This window comes from Tachyglossus aculeatus, chromosome 3, assembly GCF_015852505.1.
Source record: "Tachyglossus aculeatus isolate mTacAcu1 chromosome 3, mTacAcu1.pri, whole genome shotgun sequence".
NCBI classification, from domain to species: Eukaryota; Metazoa; Chordata; class Mammalia; order Monotremata; family Tachyglossidae; genus Tachyglossus; species Tachyglossus aculeatus.
Window position 1 is genome coordinate 101,721,878 of NC_052068.1, and position 13,531 is coordinate 101,735,408.

The 13,531-nt window shown below is 50.2% G+C and overlaps 1 pseudogene; it reads left to right on the forward strand.

Annotated features, from left to right (window-relative positions):
- Positions 1-212: 212 nt before the first annotated feature.
- LOC119925318 lies at positions 213-13,331 on the forward strand (annotated as a pseudogene).
- The last annotated feature ends 200 nt before the right edge of the window (positions 13,332-13,531 follow it).

Below are 13,531 nucleotides of genomic sequence, written 5' to 3' on the forward strand. Positions count from 1 at the left end.
AGGAGGCCGAGGGGTTCCTGGGCCCGGAGATGGGAGACCAGGACAGGGAGGCCGAGGGGTACCTGGGCTGGGAGGCAAAGGGTGACCTGGGCAAAGATGTGGGGGTGACAAAGACAGGGAGACCGAGGGGGACCTGGGCCTGGAGGCAGAGAGGAATCAGGGCTAGGAGCATAGGGGTACCCTTGCCGGAAGACAGGGGGACCAGGGGGACCATGGCGGGGTTGCAGAGGCGGGCCAAGGCCAGGAGACCTGAACTGGGAGACAGGGGGACTAGTGCCGGGAGGTAGAGGGGTACCTGGTCCGGGAGGCAGATGGGGACCGCGGCAAGTTGGCAGAGGGGCACCATGGCCAGGAGGAAGAGAGATACCTAGGCCAGGTAACAGTGGACCAGGGCCAGGAGGCAGAGGGGTTCTTGATTCTTGAGGTTGGGGGACCAGGCCCGGGAGGTAGGGGGAACCCAGGGCTTGGAGGCGGAGGGCGACCAGCACAGGGAGGCAGTGGGGTACCAGGGCCAGGAGGCAGAGGGGCACCTGGGCCGGGAGACACGAATTTAGGGCTGGGAGGATGAGGGGGATCAGGGTCCGGAGGCAGAGGGCTACCTGGGCCGTAAGGCAAAAGGGGACCAGGGCCGAGAAGCAGTGGGGGACAAGGGCAGCGAGCCAGAGGGGGCCAGGTCCTGGAGGCAGAGGGGGACCAGGGTCAGGAGGCAGAGGAGGACCTGGCCCGGGAAACGGAGACCGGATCCTGTGGGCAGATTTGTTCCACTGCTTCCCTGCCCTTGTCCCCCCGCTTCTTGGAACTGAAGGGGAGTTAGGGCCGGCAGGCACAGGGAACCAGTGATGGGAGGAAGAGCTGGACCAGGGCAGGTGGGCAGGGGGGACTAGGGCCAAGAGGAGGGGGGCGACCAGGGCAGGGAGGCAGAGGGGGACGAGGACCTGGAGTTTCGGGGTGACCTGGGCCGTGAGGCAGAGGGGGACCTGGGCCGGGAGGCAGAGTAGTACCCGGGCCGGTAGATGGTGAATCGGGGCCGGGAGGTAGAGGGGGACCAGGGCCAGGAGGCAGTGAGGTACCTGGGCTGGGATGCAAAGTGGGACCAGGGCCAAGGGAGACAAGGTCAGGGAGGCAGAGGGGGACAAGTTCCGTTAGACAGGGGGCCAGAGATGGGAGGCAGAGGAGTACCTGGGCTGGGAGACAGGGGGCCTCGGGCTGGTAGGCAGATTGGTATGAGTGCCGGGAGACAGTGGGAGTAGGGCTGAAAATCAGAGGGGAACGAGGGCCGAGACGCGGGCGGCGACCGGTTCAGAGAGGAAGAGGCTGGCCAGGGCCGGGAAGCAGAGAAGTAGCGTGGATCAATGGAAAGAGCACGGGCTTTGGAGTCGGAGGTCAGGGGTTCAAATCCGGGCTCCGCCACCTGTCAGCTGTGTGACTTTGGGCAAGTCACTTAACTTCTCTGGGCCTCAGTTGCCTCATCTGCAAAATGGGGATTAAGTCTGTGAGCCCCTTGGGACAACATGATCACCTTGTAACCTCCCCAGAGCTTAGAACAGTGCTTTGCACATAGTAAGCGCTTAATAAATGCTATTATTATTATTATTATTATTATTATTGTTATTATTAAATAATCATGATGATGGTATTTATTAAGCCCTTACTGTGTGCCAAACACCGTACTTAAGCCCTGGGGTAGATACAAGAAAATCAAGGTGGACACAGACCCTGTCCCATTCAGATTCATTCATTCAATCATATTTATTGAGTGCTTACTGTGTGCAGAGCACTGTACTAAGCGCTTGGAAAGTACAAGTTGGGAATATGTAGATACTGTCCCTACCCAATAGTGGGCTCACAGTCTAGAAGGGGAAGGCAGAGAACAAAACAAAACATATTAACAAAATAAAATAAATAGAATAAATATGTACAAATAAAATAAATGAATAAATAGAGCTATAAATATGTACAAGCATATATACAAATATACCGGTGCCGTGGGGAGGGGAAGGAGGCAAGGCGGTAGGCATGGGGAGGGGGAGGAGGGGAAGAGGAAGGAGGGGGCTCAGTCTGGGAAGGCCTCCAGGAGGAGATGAGCTCTCAGTAGGGCTTTGAAGAGATCTCAGTCTGAATTGGAGGGAGAACGGGAATTTAATCCCCACTTTCCAGATGAGGCATCTGAGGCACAGAAATGTTACGGGAACGTGACTACCAGCTCTGATTGATTGTACTCTCCCAAGTACTTAGCACAGTGCTCTGCACACAGTAAGTGCTTAGTAAGTACAGTTGCTTAATGAATTTGCCAAAGGTCACGCAGTGGGCAGGTGGTGGAGCTGGGATTAGAACGCAGGGCCTCTTACTCCCAGGTCCATGCTCTTTCCTCTAGGCCACACTTTTCTCCTTGCTGCTTACCAATGCTTTTTCTCCTAAGGACTGGGTGTTTGTTCATCTTGTCCAATTTTGAACATTGTCATTTTTTTTATCAAGATTCAAACATGATCCCATTTTGTTGATGTCAAAGATTCCACTTGTATATGAGCCAGTTGGATTTTACATGACTCAGTGGGACAGTGGGTGACATAGTAAGAGCTCAAAAGCTGTTGTCCCTGGTTAACGGCTTGAAGAATGCTTGGTCTCAGTGGGTCTGAAAGCCATACTGAGGGGCGCAGTATTTCAGGAAGCGGATAATGATAATAATAACGATGATATTTATTAAGCGTTTACTGTATGTCCATTACTGTACAAAGCGATGGAGTAGAGAAAAGCTAATCAGGTTGAACACAGTCCCTGTCCCACATGGGGCTCACGGTTTTAATTCCAATTTTCCAGCTGAGGGAGAAGTCAAGTTTCTTGGTCGAGGTCACCCAGCGGACAAATGGGAGCTGGGATTAGAACCCAGCTCTTCCCGACTCCCGCGCCCGGACTCTTTCCACTAGACCGTGCCGCTTCCCATAGCAGGATGGTATGTCGGCTGACTAAGTCTTACAGCGATTGCTCTTTCCTAGGGAAGTCTTTCGATTCTGAAAATCTGCACTGGGAAAACCCGGCTGGGGGTGGACGTACCCTTGGAATGTTTGGCAGCGTAAACCCACCAGTTCTCCGGAGCCGACCTCAGTAACCTGTGCCTAGAAGGGAGTTCCCACATGGGGGTCAGTTAGCACAGGGCTCAGAGCAGAGGAATTGCTCAGAAAATACTGTGAATTGGAGGAGGTCCCAGCGGGAGAGAGGGGGCCACCCGGGAGAGGATTGAGACAGAACTCGATATTCCTGCCTGAGTCTGTTCGGACGTCCTGGGAGATCAGAAGTCTTCAGTCTGGACATCAGCTCTCCCTGGATTCCATCTAGACCCCTCCACTTCCAGCAGGCAGCCATCCCAGGTGAACCAGTGGTTTAGGGAGAAGGCAGTTTCCCACCCCCCAAACTCAGCCTCGCCCTTTTTGTTGCCCCTCCCCGACGGCATCTCCCCCTTCCCTACCCAACCCAACGAACCGGAGAATTCATTATAGGTTTTGGTTATTTTGGTTCAAATTTCCCAAAGGGCTCAGGAAGCCTGAAGGATATTTGGAGGAGAATCCTGTCATTCTGGACTGTACACACCTTTTGGGCAGGGAATGTGCCTGCTTATTTGGTTGTCTTGGATTCTCCCAAGTGCTCAGTACAGTGCTTTGCACATAGTAAGCAATAAATAGCATTGATTGATAGCTTAGCACACGTGTTTCCGAGGAGAGAGGTCCTTGGGTTGTCTCTCTCATGGAGAGTGCACCAGTAGTAACCACTGATTCAATGGTAAATTAGCAGGAAGATAACATTCATTCATTCATTCAATCATTTATTGAGCGCTTAGTATATGCAAAGCACTGTAGTAAGCGCTTGGGAGAGAGTATAAAGACACATTTCCCTACGACCTCCCAAGACTGAGTTCTGAGCTTATTATTCTGTAGCCCCTTGCTTAGAGCAGCTTGCACAGACTTGTTCCTGAAAGTGGGGTAGAAAGAAGTTTGACCTCCCCACCTATTCTATCTAACAGCTTTGCTCGATTTCCTTTAAGGCCGCCTTGCCGGCTGTGCAGGAGAACGGTCTGGAAGCCACCCCCGTGAAACAGGAGCACTTTGTGAGATCCCTAGTGACCATGTGACCGTCGATACACCAGAAAGGCTTGGATTTTTATGAAGGCTTATTTAGAAAACAAGAATAATTCACTGATTTAGAGAAGCTTTAAACACTGCCCGTCCATTGTTTGGTCCGGTGGACTGCATGCTCACATTTGGGTGGTTGACATTTGTGTCCGGGCGATGACGCCAGTGTTCTGAGGCACCGTCCACGCCTTCTAGTATCTAGGAAATGGCAATGTTTGCCTGCTTCTTTTTATAAAGGACCTTTAATTATCGTTTGACTGAAACATGCCTCTCTTCATTTGAGGAGCCAGAATTCTCAGCCACCATTCAGATAGCAATAATAATAATAATAATGGTATTTGTTAAGTTAATGGTCAGGGAATGTGTCTGTTTTATTGTTTCACTGAACTCTCCCAAGCGCTTAGAATGATGCCCTACACACAGTAAGCACTCAGTAAATATGATTGGTAGATTGGCTTACTGTGTGCAGAGCACTGTGCTAAGCCCTGGGAAAGAGGACACAGGTGGGACGTGTACAGAGACCCTCTCCAAAGGGGGTGCTCCATTTGTGACTCTAGGTCACATCGGGAACAGGTGGGCAAACATTAAAACAGCAACAAGGGCCAGCGACAAATTCACAGTGCACAAAATCCAGGTAAAAGTCTCTCCTAAGCACTCAGAAGTCTTTTTGGCTTTTTATGATGTTTGTTAATCGCTTTACTACATGTCAAGTGCATTGTTCTAAGCACTAGGGTAGATACAAGCTTATCAGGTTGGATACAGTCCGTATCCCACATGGAGCTCACAGTCTTAATCTTCATTTTCCAGATGAGGTGACTGGGGCTCAGTGAAGTGACTTATCCCAGGTCATACAAACAAGGTATCCCAGGTCAGGCAAATAAGTGACAGAGTCAGCATTAGAACCTGGGGCCTTTTGACTTCCGGGCCCATGCTTTATCCAGGGCGCCACACTCCTGCCCTTGGGAGTTGTCCATGCAATAGGCATAGGAATGTAATTCCACCCAGCACATGTTTAGGCCCAAGTCCCCAGTGTCAGCTACCTCTCCGGCTAGAGGGTTTTTGGGGTTTTCTTTTGTGGTATTAAGTACTTTTCATTAATTCAATTCTATTTATTGAGTGCTTACTGTGTGCAGAGCACTGTACTAAGCACTTGGAAAGTAGAATTCAGCAACAGAGACTATCCCTGCCCACAATGGGCTCACAGTGTAGAAGGAGGGAGACAGACATCAAAATAAGTAAACAGGTATCAATAGCATCAATATAAATAAATAGAATTATAGATAGATACACAGTAATAAATAGAATTATATATATATATATATATATATATATATATATATATATATATATATATATATATATACATTCACAAGTGCTGGGGGGCAGAGAAAAGGGGAACTTAGTCTGGGAAGACCTCCTGGAGGAGGTGAGCTTCCAGGAGGGCTTTGAAAGAGGGAAGTGTCCTAGCTTGGCAGATTTGAGGAGGGAGGGCATTCCAGGCCAGAGGTAGCGCCAGGGGTCAACGGCAGGACAGGCAAGAACGAGACACAGTGAGACGGTAAAGGGCACAGGAGGAATGGAGTGTGTGGGCTGGGATGTATAAGAAGAGAAGAGAAAGAGGGGACGAGGTGAAAAAGATCCTTGAAGCCAGTAGGAGTCTTTTCTTGATACGAAGGTTGGTAGGCAACCACATACTACGTACCAGGCACTTTAGTAAACGCTGGGGTAGTTACAAGCTGATCAGATCAGACACAGTCCCTGTCCTGCCTTAGCTCACGATCTTCATCTCCATTTTACAGATGAGGTGATTGAGCCAACGATAAATGAAGTGACTTGCCCAAGGTCACACAGTAGAGTGTTGTATTATTAACCATATTTATTGAGTGGTTACTATATGCAAAGCACTGTGCTAAATGTTTGGGAGAGAACAATATACCATCAAACACATTCCCTGCCTACAACCGAGCTCACGGTCTATAGGGGGGGAGATAGACATTAATATAAATAGATAAATAAATTACAGATATGTCCATGTGTGCCATGGGAAAGGGAGATAGGATGAGTGAAGGAGCAGGTATGAACAGAAAAGAAGGGAGTGGAAGAAAAGGGCTCAGTCGGGGAAAGCTTCCTGGAGGAAATGGGCTTTCGATAAAGCTTTGAAGTGGGGGAGAGGAATTATCTGTATGAAAGGAGGAAGGGAGTTTCCAGGCCAGAGATATGTTGTGGGTGAGAGGTCGGCAGTGAGAGAAATGAGATCGAGGTACAGTGAGATGTTTAGGAACAGAGGAACAAATTTACGACCGGGGTTGGAGGAGAGTAGCAAGGTGACGTAGGAGGGGGCAAGGCGATTAAGTGCTTTAAAACCAATGATGAGTTTTTGTTTGTTGTGGAGGTAGATGGGCAACCACTAGAGTTTCTACTGGGGAAACAAGATCTGAATGTTTTTGAAGGAAGATGATTCGGGGAGCAGAATGGTGTATGGACTGGAGTGGGCAGAGACAGGAGGCAGGGAGGTCAGCAAGGAGGCTGATACAGTAATCTAGGCGGGCTAAGATAAGTGCTTGTATTAATGTGGTATTTTGAATGGCGAGAAAGAGGTGACTTTTGGCAAGGTTGGGAAGGTAGAACTGACAGGATTTAGTGATGACTTGAATATGTGGGTTGAATGAGAGAGGAATCAAGGACAATACCAAGGTTATGGTCTTGAGAGACAGGAAAGATGGTGGTGAAGTCGGCAGCGATGGGAAAGTGAGCAGGAGGACAGGGTTCGAGGGGGAAGAAAAGTTCAGTTTTAACCATATTAAGTTTGAGGTGACAAGAGGACATCCTTGAAGTAAGGAGGAAATGCAAGACTGCAGAGAAGGAACGAGATCAGGGCTGGAGTTGTAGATTTGGGTGTCATCAGCATAGAGGTGATAGTTGAAGCTGTGTAAGCGAATGAGTTTTCCAAGGGAGGGTAGATGGAGAAAAGACAGGGACCAAGAACTGAATCTTGAGGGACACCCAGAGTTAGGGGATGGGCTCAGAGTAAGCAGTGTGGTGAGAAAGGCCCCCCAATCACACCAGTGGAGCGAATGACTGCTGGGTTTGGGTGGCCAGGAGAGAGGTGGCTTGAGAATGTACCACTGTCTGGCAGGGGGTTGCTCTGTTGAGGAGTTAGGGGGAGGTAGAAACTTCCACTTGGGCTCCTTGGAGTTCAGCCATCAAATGAGCCCAGGGAGGTTTCTGGGAATCGTGACAAAACCCAGAGATCCTAAGTTTTCCATCTGATGGTGGAGAGTAGAAGGCAGGAGTTGGGGAACTGGCCCAGTCTCCCCTCCCCCCTTAGTACCGTCCAAAGGAGGGAGAAGGTTCTGGAAGTCACTGGCACCTGGGACACTGAGAGGGCTGTGGAGGCCCTGAAGTGAATCCTTGTCCGTGGTCGACTTGTCCTGCTCTACCTGGGTGTTGTCTGGTGAGTGACTGATTTGATTCGTGGAGGGGGGACCAGTGTTTGGGGTTGGGGGGTTGTCTTTACGGGGACCCATCCTCCTGGAACCAACAGGTGGCATAGCCCAGCATAGCAGTAACATCCCTAAGGCAGCCATCTGAGGCAGACTTGTTACAGCCTGCCGTGATGGTGGCGGCAGCCCCTCAAGTTTCAGCCTAGTGGGAAATGATGCTAATACTTATGGTATTTATTGAGCGCTAACCCTTTGCCAGGTACTGTTCTAAGTGCCGGGGTAGATACAAATTAATCAAGTTGGACACAGTCACTGTTCCCCGTGGGGCTCACAGCCTTAATCCCCATTTTACAGATGAGGGAACTGAGGCCCAGAGAAGTGAAGTGACTTAGCCAAGGTCCCGCAGCAGACAAGTGGCAGAGCCGCAATTAGAACCCAGGTCCTCGTAACTTCCAGGCCCATGCTCTACCTACTAAACCATGTTGCTACTGCCCCTCCCTCCTCTCCTCAGTATGTCACGCCCTGGGCACACAGCTGTCCATACGCCACCACTTGTGACTTGCTAACCTCAGGTGGCATCCGTTGTTGGGTAGGGGCAGTCTCTATATGTTGCCGACTTGTACTTCCCAAGCGCTTAGTACAGTGCTGTGCACACAGTAAACGCTCAATAAATACGATTGAATGAATGAAGGGCCACCCCTGTTGGGAACACTCATTAATCAACGGCATTCATTCATTCATTCATTCAATCGCATTTATTGAGCTCTTATTGTGCGCAGAGCACTGTACCGAGCGCTTGGGAGAGGAGAGTAGACAATAGGGCATGGGCTTGGGAATCAGAAGGACATGATTCCTAATCCCAGCTCTGCCATTTACCTGCTGTTCGATTTTGGGGAAGTCACTTCGCTTCACTGTGCATTAGTTCCCTCATCTGTAAAATGGGGACTCAACACATGGACTGTGTCCAACCTGATGACCTTGTATCTACTTCAGTGCTTAGAACAGTGCTTGACACAAAGTGCTCATAAATGCCATTTTAATACAAATATAGTAAAGCGGGACTAGGGCTCTAATTTCAGCTCTGCCAGTGGCCTTATCTCTGTGACCTTGGAAAAGTCTTCTTTTAGTTTCTTCATCTCCTTCCCTATTAATTAATTAATATAGTGCAAGTTATGGTGCTTGTTGAACACTTACGCTGTTCTAAACACTGAGGTAGATACAGACCTCCCCGCGACCTGCCTGCCCTGCCCTCAGCAGCTCTTTTCAAAGGCCACCCTCTCTCTTTTTCCTCCTTAAAGGTATTTTGTTAAGCACTTACAATGTGCCAAGCACTGTTCCAAGAGCTAGGGTTGATACATAGTAATCAGGTTGTCTCACTTGGGGCTCACATCTTAATCCCTATTTTACAGATGAGGTCACTGAGGCACAAAGAAGTTAAGTGGCTTGACCAAGCTCACACAGCAGACAAGTGGCAGAGTCGGAATTAGAACCCTTGGACTTCCGACTCCCAAGCCCGTGCTCTTCCCACTGTCACGCTGATTTCATCTCTTCTCCCTCTTTTCCTTCTCCCCTTCTTCCTCTCTCATTGCTCCCTCCTGCTCCTCTCACTCCTCTGCCCCTCTCTTTCTCCCTGCCTCTCCCTCCCTCCTGCCCCTCTCCCTCGCTCTTGGGCCCACTCCCCCTGCTCCCCTGGGGGCCGCATGTCCCAGCCCCTCCTGACCAGATTCTCCCCTGCCTGCTTGCTCCCTTCTAGGCTGGCCACCATTGGCATCTTCCAAATCCTGATGAAGTAGAAAGAGGTCGGCACTCTTCCCCTCCTTCGGCCCCTTCCCCACTTCCCCCTGCCCTCGTCTGTTCCTTCGACTGGCTGTGGGGAGGGGAGGGGATCTCACCCCCACTTTCCTTATCTCCTCCCTCCTACTCCCCCCAACCCCGCCATCCCTATTTTCTCCCCACTTTCTTTTCCTCCCTGCTACCCCCGCCTCTTTCCAAATCTCTCCCCTGCAACTACCTTAAATTTCTTTCCTCTCCTCCTCCTCTGCTCCTCCTCTGCTCCAGGCTACACCTACCTCCGTCCCCCACCTCTTTCTCCCCCAGTCTCTTTCCCCTGCTACCCCTTCCCTAGCCTCTTACTCCCGCTTCTTCCCCCATTTCCTCCCCATCTCCACCCATCTCCTCCCTCCACCTACTTCACCACAAACTCCTTCCCCATGTCCTCTTACCACCTCCTCCCCTGCTAACCCCTCCTTTTCCCCACTTCCTCTTCCCTATTTTCTCCCCCCACTTTCCCCCATTTTCTCCTCTTCTACCCCTACCTTTTCCCAACTTCTTTATTCCCCTACCTCCTCCCATCTCCTTCCCCCACCTCCTTCTCCCCCATCTCCTCCACCTGTTACCCTAACCCCTTTCTTCACATCCTCATCCCATCTCCTCCTCTGCTACTCCTACCTCCTAACCCCCAGTTTTTCCTGCCCATCTCCTCTCCCCGGCTATCCCTATTTCCTCCCCCACTTACTCCTCCCCATCTTCTACCCCCACTGTCCCCCATTTTTCTCCTTGGCTACTCTTACCTCCTTTCTTCCCACTTCTTTCTTCCCCCATCTCCTCTTCCCACCTCCTTCTCCCAATCTCTTCCCCTCTCTATCCCTCCCTCCTCCCCAATCTCCTCCCTGTTATCCCTATCTCCCCACCCCCCACACCGGTTCCTTTTTTTCCTCAATCTCCTCCGCCCTTCCACCCTTCCCCCTCCCCAACCCAGCTCCCCCAGGGCCACCTGACCCTTGACCCCGGCCCCTGACCGCCATCTGTGCCTTGGCTGCTCCCCAGCTCATCCCGCTGGCCACCATTGTCACCATCACCGGGTTGTGAGCCATCTCCGTTTCCGTGTACTCTCTCTTCAAGACGGCCGTCATGTGAGTAGCAGGCCCCAGGGTCTGTCCGGCAGTCAATACATCAATCGATTAATCGTGGCATTTAGTGAGCACTCACTGGGTGCAGCGCACTGCATTAGTGCTCGGGAGACTACAGTAGAACTATGTAACGGACACACTCCCTACCCACGGTAAGCTTGCAGTCTAGAGAGGGAGGCAGACAAGTATGAGAAGTGACAGAGTGTGGGGATAGATGGAATAGCGATGGGGTGAGTATCAGTGGCTTAAGGGGCATCCATACAGCAACTACTCTCTCTGCCTTCAAAGCCTTATTGGAGGCACATCTCCTCCAGCAGGCCTTCCCCAACTAAGCCCTCCTCTTCTCCCACTCCCTTCTGCATCTCTCTGACCTGCCACTTTATTCATCACCCAACCCCCACAACTAGCTCCACAGCATGCAGGTACATATCTGTAATTTATTTCTAATTAATGTCTGTCTCTCCCTCTAGATTGTAAGCTTGTTTTGTAGGTAGGAAATGCGTTTGCTAATTCTGTTGTACTGGGCTCTCCCAAGCACTTAGTACAGTGTTCTGCATACAGAAAGTGCTCAGTAAATACCGCTGATTGATTGATTGATTTGGTTCCTGTTCAGGGCTGCTGGGGTTTGGTGGGGCTGAAGGAGAGTACAACATAATTAAATCAATCAATGGTATGATCAATCAATTCATGAGCACTTGCTGTGTGCAGAGCACTGTACTGTTTGAGATTACAACACAATACAGTCAATCAATCAATGGTATTTATCAAGCACTTACTGTATGTAGAGGACTGCACTAAGAGTTTGGGAGAGTACAATAAACAGAATCGGTAGACACGTTCCCTGTCCACACCAGGCCTGCAGTCAAGAGACGAGCTAACAATCACTGCTATCGATTGGGTTCTCTCTTTGTGCAGAGCACTGCATTAAGTGCTTTCGCGAGTACAATATAGCAGATTTGGTAGACACGGTTTCTGCCCACAACAAGCTTAGAGTCAAGACAGAAGTTTACAATCGATGGTACTTACTGATCTCTTACTGTGTGCAGAACACTTCACTAAGCGCTTGGACAAGTACAATATAACAGAGTTGATAAGCACGTTCCCTGCCGCCGGTGAGCTTCCAGTCGTGGGGGGCGGGGGAGGATGGGAAGTTCAGAAATGTCATTTTCAGGGGGACACTATAACTGCTTAGCGTCTTTCCTAACGGATGCCATCTTGGGCTTCAGCCTCAACAGGTCCAAAAATCCAGAGCCATGGGAGAACGTGGATCCGACCCAGCATCAAAAGGTAGCAGGCCCACCTCCGCCCCTTCTTTTGAAGGGCCCTCCGACCCCCGCTGAACAATGGCAAGCTCTTTGACCTGATGACCTTGATCCTGAGCCCAATCCTCTCAGAGGGGCAGCTGCCCGCAGCCTCCCTGCCCTGCCCTGCCCTGCCCTCTGGGCCCCGGGAAGAGGGGAATTGGTGCCACTTCTCGGTGTGTGGGTGGGGAAGGGAGGAAGCAAGGGGGCATTTGGGCAGGGTGGCACGGTCCACTTGGGAGAGCAGGTGGACCAGAAAGGCCATCTCCTGGATCTTTATGATCCCAGTCTGACCAAGGGATGAGGAGGGACAATGTGGGAGTGAAACATCCATTTTGTTTTTGTTTTTTGTGGTATTTGTAAAGCACTCACTATGGGCCAGGCACTGTACTAAGCACTGGAGTAGATGCAAGATAATAATAATACGCTTACTATGTGTCAGGCACTGTACTAAACATTAGCACAGATACACCTAATCTGGTTGGGCACATCCACATCCCACGTGAGGCTCACATTCTTAATTCCTATTTTACAGATGAGAGAACCGATGCACAGAGAAGCAAATGGACTTTTTTAAAGCTATTCGTTAAGTGCTCATTCTGTGCCAGGAACTGTACAAAGTGCTGGGGTAGATACAAGCTAATCTGGTTGGACACAGTCCCTGTCCCACATGGGGTTCACAGTCTTGGTCCCTATTTTACAAATGAGAGAACTGAGGTAGAGAGAGGTGAAGTAACTTTTCTTAATGGCATTTGTTTACCACTTACTATATGCCAGGCACTTGTTCTAAGCACTGGGGTAGATACAAAGTAATCTGGTTGGACACAGTCCCAGTCCCACATGGGGTTCACAGTCATCGGGTTCACAGTCTTAATCACTATTTTACAGATGAGGTAAATGAGGCTCAGAGAAGTGAAGTGACTTGCCCAAGGTCACCAATCAGACAAGTGGCAGAGCCAGAATCAGAACCCATAACCTTCTTATCCCCAGGCCCATGCTCTGTCCACTAGGCCATGCTGTCGCACTCCCTGTCCTACATAGAGCAAAGAACTCTTCTCTCGGTGAAAATCAAGGGAAATCACTTTCTCTTCGCTTATCAATCAGCAATATTTCCCAAGCACCTACTGTCTGCAGAACAGTATATAAAATACCCGGGAGAGGACAATAATGTTAATAAATACCATTCCTGCCCTCAGTCAGTCAATCAGTTTGTGTGTTGCATATTTTCATTCATTCATTCAATCGTATTTATTGAGCGCTTAGTGTGTGCAGAGCACTGCACTAAGCACTTGGGAGAGTAGAACATATAACAGAAACGTTCCCTGCCCACAGTGAGCTTGCAGTCTAGCATGGGAGGCAGAGATTAATAGAAATAAATAAATGACAAATATGGACATAGGGAGTTTAGGAAGCTTAGGATCTAGCAGAATGTATTCTCCAGGGTTGAGGTTCCTGGAACACAGGTTTTATTTCTCTGCTCTGCAGTTACTGTCGATTAACCAGCAGTGGAAACCCATCGAGGAACTGCAGAAGGTGAGAAGGCTGACCAAGTGACCAAGAGACCGAGCTACCAGCCCCCACGCCCCGGGAATCCAGAGGAATCACCTCTGCGCAAATTCACCTTCCGAACCAGCACACGGAGATACTTCCGCTGCAGTCTCGGGGTCATCCCCCAATATGGGGGCCTTCTTGGTCAGGGGTCTCCCGCCCCACGGAGGGACCACTTTGCAGGCTGGTGACCGGACAAGTGGCAT